At 34.3% G+C, this 7,953-nt stretch overlaps 1 pseudogene; it reads right to left on the bottom strand.

Annotated features, from left to right (window-relative positions):
* Positions 1 to 3,947: 3,947 nt before the first annotated feature.
* On the bottom strand, positions 3,948 to 6,077 carry LOC115980787 (annotated as a pseudogene).
* Positions 6,078 to 7,953: the final 1,876 nt, after the last annotated feature.

The raw sequence follows: 7,953 nt of genomic DNA, 5'->3' as shown, positions 1-7,953 counted from the left end.
AGCAACCTCGGGATATCACCCCAATCACTGCTGGATTGAGTCTCGAAGTCGTCCCCAGACACAAAGAAAAAGCGCGACTTCCAATACCTGAATGACGAGGGCAATCCCTTGACGTTCCTAGTCTTTCTTTCCCAAGGGATTAATTCATAATACCCCCACTCCTTAGACTCTTTCAAACGATACAGGTAGGTGAGCTCGCCTATCCTGATCATATCCCCGTTGGAGGCCAACCATATTTGCATACAGTGATCTAAAAGTTCCATCAGGAACGGGTGGACGGGGAGTCTAAGCCCATAGGTGAAGGTTGACTCATAAAAGCATATTTCGCCTGGAAAAAAGTGATAGGCCCTATCTTCTTCCCTGGGTAGACGAACACGAACCCTAGATGGAAATTGAAACCTATCCTTGAATCTATTTACGGTCTCGGCATCCAGACCACAAATCTCATTAAGGGCATAAAAAGCCCTAACCTCTCGAGGGCCAGAGACGGCGGTATCTCCTTCAGCCGGGTCACCACTGGATGATAGCCCAGTCTCAAGTTCACTAGACCTAACCTCAAACATTAATCCTCTCCCTCCTAAACCCTCGAACCAATTAAGCGATTGACGGAGCAAAGGCAACAATTCGCCCAAAACCACACTCAGACTATTGCCCTCGTACACAAAATTTTCTAAAAACGGGTAAGTACCCAAAGACCCCCCTAGACGCGCAAAAAGAAAGGAGATCAACGGGCAAGCTATCCTAACCTCCAAGCTATCAACCATGGAAAATGCAGAAATCGGAGGGCAGAAAAATAAGGTACGAAACTAAAACCCCAAAAGAAAAACAAGGACCAACAACAGAATAGAAGCAAAAGGGAATAGCAAATCAGAAATTATGCTACAGTAAAAGAAGAAAAAGAAGAAAGAAAAAGGAAAGAGAAACGTACCTCCAATGGTGGAATAGCAGAAGCACAGCGCAAGGTAATTTGGAGAAGAAAGGAAGTCCCAAGAAAATGCTCTAAAGAATTGGTCTGTCTTTGCTCTCTAAGAAGTGGAAGAAAAATTAAAGAGGAGAAGTTTTAAATGTGGGCCAAAAACGATTGAAAAACCAGCGGGAAACCCAAGGGTCATGCCATTAATTCCACAGATCATCACGCGCCACGTGGCCATGATTGCGTGTAGCGCCGCCACTAAGCATTAAAAGCGGAACAGAACCCCAAGAGTCACAAGAAAAACTTTTCATCTTCTGTGATCGTCATGACGTGTCACCGACGACCCCAGAACCTGGGGGGCAACTGATAGGAATGACGATTCTGCATCCCACTGACGAAGATAACATTAATGACGAAGGAATCATCCATGACGAGGTCATCAGAAACAACGAAGAAAGCCATCATCACTGACGAAGGCAGGGAGTCATTCAATGCAGTCAATCAATGACCTGAGCAGTTACTAAATCGACCAAGCAGACCGTTGGGAGCCTCTTAAAAGTCTCATTACTGGACCAGGGGCGTTACTTCAGAGAGCATTAACAGCCCCAACGGCTAGCCCCTAAGGCCTCAGGTATAAAGCTTTCATACAACCAACGGAAAGGGGGGATATGCAAAAATACTCTGAAATTATATTTTACTTCTTTACTGTGTTTGATTGTTATCCTAACTTTGGCATCGGAGACTTTGTGGCAGGCACCACACCGGTGGCCCTCATCGAGCAAACCTTCACATTCCACAAGGGATTCCATCTGCTCACTCTTACTGACGAATTTGTGTTCCATCATCCCTTATAAAATAAAAATACCTTTTGATCCTTTGTCAAACAAAAACAGATGGTGCTGCAACTGCAAGCCTATCTACTTATTTTATCTCATTTTTTTTTTTTTGGAATCTCTAGAGATGCCAAAAAATTTTGAGATAAATTTTTACTACCCATGATTTACTACCCACCTCTTGATTTACTACCCATGCTCTTTTCTTTTATTATTAAATTAGTCACAGACCTGCGCGTTGTGCGTGATCTTATTAAATTTATTTATTATTTCATTTTAGATTAATTTAATAAATAGTAATGTAATTTAGAATCATATTTTAATTTATTATAGGGATAATCACAAATGTAATATATATATATATATATATTATTTTTGTCGTACCAAATCAAAACAATATAATTTTTTTCAAGAATTCAAAAGGTAAGTTAGTGAAAATATTAATTTTTTAATAAAAGTTATTTATAATATTTTTTGTATCATTAAAAATTATATAAAATCTGAAAAATTTCTTTAAGTTTTAAACAAACTTTCTCAAACAAGAAATTTTCTACCATACAATCAAAAAACACCGAGAAACTTATCTAAAAAATTAATAAAACTCAACAAAACTACAATTCAACAAATAAAAATAAAAATAAAAGATTGCAACTCTTTTTTCTTTAAAAAAAAAAAAAAAAAAAACCAAGAGTACAATTCCAAAGGGAAAAAGTAGAGAAGTTTTTTTTTTTTTTTTTTTTGAAATCTTCAAATTATCCTTATTTTTTAATTTAAATTAATATTACTACATGTAAAAAAAAAAAAAAAAAAATAGCAACTACTCTTTGTATTTAAATAAAACACTAAATTCTTTGAATTTCCTCCTGCCACTTTTTTTAAGATTTGAACTTCAACTTTACACTCCCACAAATTAGACTAACATTAAACTTTTTATTCATATCAATTTCTTCAATGTGGAGTGTATATATACTAAATAATTTATAATGAATATGTATTATAAGGTTCTTTTTCTTTATACTTCTCTTCTTCTACCTACAACCTTTTAGGTATGTATTTGTTTGCTCTAATTTTTTGTCATTAAATCGAATAGGTTTTGTGTATTTTTTTGTTTTTTGTTTAACCTAATTTGCTTATAATTTATACAATTTATATGATTATGGTTTGAGAATTAATCATTAAATATGCTTCAGCATGATTTTTTAAATTATTTTTTGTTTTATGACATGGGTTCTAATGGTGATATGTTTCTTTCATCCTCTCAATTTTGATTTAGAGAAAATTCTTCTTTTTAGCTTACAATTAAGCATGTTTTGATAAAAAATTGATTATAAATTCTTCATAACAATTTGATTTTTTTTCCTGATTGAAATAGATTTGGCTAACTATTAGAGTTGTACACGTTGATCTATCTGTCCATATAGTTTTTATTTTTATTTTTTTATCAATCATTAAATATAGTTTGACATGATTTTTTGTCAATCGTAAAATTTTATAATAAAGAACAATGACAAACAAGAACAAGGATATAGTGTACAAAGAAGAATTCAACAATCTCCCAAAGATACAAAATTCTCATTAGAGCACAATTGGTAGGTTACAAAATAATAATTTTATTTGGTGTTATCATTTTATATTTGATAATTATTATACCAATTTTTTTTTTCCATTTTTTATTATAATAATTATTTGAGAGATTATTGTTTATCAAATAAAATGTATATCCTATAAGTTTATGATAAAATCGTGCAACGCACGAGCCTTTAACTAGTGAATATATATAGACAATACTTTTGTTTAATTTTCCATTGATTTATTATATATATATATTATAATATAAAAATTAAAGTAAATGAATATGTAAAGTTGAAACTGCCTAAGATGAATTTGTAAAGTCAATATATTTATATATTTAATATAATTAAAAAATCAAAGGTAAAAAACAAATATGAAAATGACTAATTATGTGGCTAATGATGTTGCGATGAGGTGGCTCAATAAGAGCGTAGTAACAATAAATACTATGTTTTAGTTTTTAGATATATATAGATATAGATTATGCGCATGCTTACTAATTCTTGAATCTAGTGACCTTATCGTGCATTCCATAATTGAAAAAACTTACCCATGCTTTCGAGTTTATTAACAAAAATATGATTCTAAAAAAGAAGAAATTATTACAAAAGTATGAATAATCATACATATTAATATGAAACTGAAGTTAACTCCACATCAGCTTTGCCTGAATTTAGAAGAGGTTTACTAAGGCCAGCTGACGTAGACGAATTAATAGAACAACTACTACACGAGCACAATGGCTGACCTTTGATTGATCCCAAGTGACTAGTTGGTGTATACGATAATCTACACATGTGCATTGAAGGCTCATCATACATTGGCACCGGCAATTTTGATGAAAGAATGGGAAAAGGAACTTCAAAATTAAGTACATTTATCACTTGCCTTATAGAGGGTCGGATAGTGGGATCAGGATGGCAACACCACAAGCCAACTACCATCAAGCATTCCATTTGCTTCTCATCAAATTCCATACATAATCTTTTATCAACAGCTTCAAGGAGTTGGTGCTTTCCATAGAGGTCCCACACCCACTCTACAAGACTTAGCTTGCCTGGTTCGGCCAGTAGTTGGATTGGCTTTCTTCCGCATGTGATCTCAAGGGAAACTACCCCAAAACTATAGACATCAGATTCCTTGGAAGCCTTGCCAGTGATAGCACACTCTGGGGCTAGGTAGCCCATAGTGCCTGCCAAAACAGTAGTTTGTGAGCCCAACTCATGGTCTACAAGCCTTGCAAGCCCAAAATCGCCTAGTTTGGCATTGAAATTTGAATCCAACATAATATTGCTTGACTTTATATCTCTGTGCACCACACATTGTTCCCATTCTTCATGAAGGTACAATAGTGCAGAAGCCAATCCAAGAGCTATTTTATACCTCACAGACCATGTTAGCATAACCTTTGCTCCAAATAGATGAGTATCAAGGCTTCCATTAGCCATGAACTCGTACACAAGAAGTAACTCACCTTGTTCATGGCACCAACCAATGAGTTGAACCAAATTCCTATGTCTTAAATGGCTAATGGTCTTCACTTCTGATGTGTACTCCTTTTTACCTTGCCTTGATCCTTTTGAGACTCTTTTAACTGCAACTTCTGTATTGGATTCTCTTAACAAACCCTTGTAAACACATCCGAATCCTCCTTGTCCGAGCTTCCCCCCTTCAGCAAAGTTGTTTGTTGCACGGATAAGTTCATGGTAAGTGAAACTTCTTGGGCCAGTTCCTTTTTCAAATTCATCATCGATACAAATATCATCAGCAAAATCTTCTGTGTTCACATTAGCCCCTTTTCTCCAACAAATGAACCAAAGTAGACCTAATGCACAACTCACTCCACCGAAACTCACTGCTAAACCAATGATCAACGCCAATTTGTTTTTCATGTTCCAATTTTTGTGTTCACATTAGCCCTTGTTCCCGTGTTGTTTGTCTGAGAAACCCCATCTACAAGCTCTAAGGTTGAATTGAATGACCAAGAAAGTACTGTATTCACCTGTTGCCGCAGATAAACCAACACTAACCCATTCCGGTAAAACAGTCCTCAAGTCAACACTATATGAAAGACTAGAATTCCCGCTAAAGACTGGATTATCAGCATATGTAAGGAACACACTCAGGATTTTGGTTGTAGAGTTATAACTTATCCATGTGTTAGCTGTGGACCCATTGCTAATGCTACTATTCCATGTGACATTTGCCTTTGAGACAATGGAATTGACATCGATTCCAACATGATTACTGCTTGGATCAAATTGGTTTTTGAAAGTGTCAAACTCAACTGCAACAATTTGATTATGAGTGCCGTTGAGAGCATCATCACTACTCAACAGTCCAAAAGCCCTGCCGGTTGAATTGTTGGGCATTTTAGAACCAAATGGAGCAATGAAGAAGGTGAGCCCATCAGCAGGCACAGCAGTAACAGCTTTAATGATGAAGGAGAAGTGAGTGGTGAAGTCTGCTAGCCACCCCGTGTTATTATCCCAAAGGCGCACTTGTTCAGAATATAAGGCACGACCAACACTATAACTCAGTAATGCAGTTTGTGTATTCTTTGTGAGTTGGAGACCTTGTGAGTCCACGTATGCATCACCCTGAAAGGTTATGCTGCTATCACTTGGTTGGAAACTAGAGAGGTTGAAGTAAACTGAATTTGTATGGGGAAGTGACAATAAAAAGAAGATGATCATGAAGAGCTGATTGAGAAGAAGAGAATGGATTTTTTGAGTTTGAAGAAGGCTGGAGAGAGCCATGGTTAAATGCGTTGAGGAAAAAAAAAATGGTCTCAAGTTACAGGCTTATTAGGGGTTTGGAGTATTTCAGCCATGTTATATGAATGTCCTACTTCAATTTATAAGGCTTCTTTTTTTCTTAATTTTACTTTCATTGTTTTTATTGTAGTGTTTTTATTATGGTAAGCAATTTTAATTTGGTCAACTCGTATACTCTCTCTCTCTCATGTTCAACTATCCTCATTGGTAGTATTTGCCCAGGCAAGAATCGGCTGTCCAGAATTGCCCGAGGGAGTATTTGCCTAGCTAGCACCAAATTTTAAACTAATAATTATTGACCCGGTATAAGATTATACCAGGTCAATAATTATTAGTTGCCCGAGTATTTGCCTAGCTAGCACCAAATTTTAAAGTAATAATTATTGACCTGGTATAAGCTTATACGGTTATACCAGGTCAATAATTATTAGTGTAATCTTAAGATTCGCTCATGCGAGACAATTCCTAACCATTTGATCAAATTGCAAGCTAAGTATATATTGGAACATGACATGAGTGCAAATTTTAAATTCTAGAGTATTGAATCATAATCATTTTGATGATGAGGATTAGAGAGAAGTCTAGGGTCATACACAATGATTATTCACAGCCCAATGTGAGTAGTTAGCTTTTGATTTAATTTAAGATTGTATCCCCGACATATTTACATTAAGATCATTATTCTAAAAATTGCATTATAAAAAATAAATATAAAACTAGGAAAAAGAAGCATTCAAGGTTTAAAGTAAGATTTAACTAGAAGTCAAATTGTGATGGTGTCATAAATAATTTAATATTTAATTAAAATTTGTAAAAAGTAGCAAGATTTAATTATTTATTTTTTAAAAGCTGGAAAAAAAAAATTTAAACAATTTCCAAGTGAACGAACTATATCTTTGATGGTACAGGTGTGTTCCAAAAACATCATGTTTTGATCAGTTAAAAACTTCATTCTAAGTTCTATAATATATGTTTGGAATCCACTTATTTTTTTGAAATTGAAAACTTTTTGCTAAAAGTACTTTAGATAAAAGTAAAAGTTAGTTAAAATAGTACAGTGAGACTCATGAATAGTATAAAAAAGTATAGTGAGACCCATGAATAGTAGCAATAATAAGCTAGATAGTAAAATAAGTTGACAAAATTAATTTTTGCCAAATGGACATTCATTTAAAAAAAAAAAACTGATCCAAAATTATTTAGAAAGACAGTTTCATGATGGATCACACCATCATGAAAACATATACACTTGCCAAAAAGGAGATCCGAAATACTTCCGCACAAGATTTGATCGTGGAAAATGAAAATTATTATGGACTTGACAAAAATCTTATAAACAAATAATACAATCAAGTAAAGAGAACTAAAAAAATTAGTCACAATTACAAACAAGAGAAGAGCTCTCTCATAAAACTTAAACTCTAAATACACCCAAAAAAAAAAAAAAAAACCTCCCTTAAATACAAAGATTAGGATTTCAAATTATAACAACTAACAAGCGCTAGCTAAATATTTATATAACACTTTAGTGTTGGGTTAAGTACCGCACAAGCAAAAAGATTCAAATGCCATAAAAAAAGGGGGGTCAGCAAAGACTCTCCAAAGGCATGTGGGAATAGCATTAATCCTACGCATACAAATTTGGTTGAGTTCACATCCTTAATGTAACTTTAATTCGATCAAGTTACTGACCAAAAAAAAAACCACATGACTACAAACTTTCGCTTGAATTTGGTTAAACGTCACAAATGAAGCTTCTTTGTCACTTCCATGCCAAGCTATCCTATCTAAAACTATAAATAGCAATCAATTTCAAGCAATGTTTGAACTTATGCAAATCGACTGACTTATTAATCAT

Source organism: Quercus lobata, chromosome 3 (genome assembly GCF_001633185.2).
Source record: "Quercus lobata isolate SW786 chromosome 3, ValleyOak3.0 Primary Assembly, whole genome shotgun sequence".
NCBI classification, from domain to species: domain Eukaryota; kingdom Viridiplantae; phylum Streptophyta; class Magnoliopsida; order Fagales; family Fagaceae; genus Quercus; species Quercus lobata.
The sequence above is the reverse complement of the archived record's forward strand: the minus strand, read 5'-3'. Positions and strand labels throughout refer to the sequence as shown.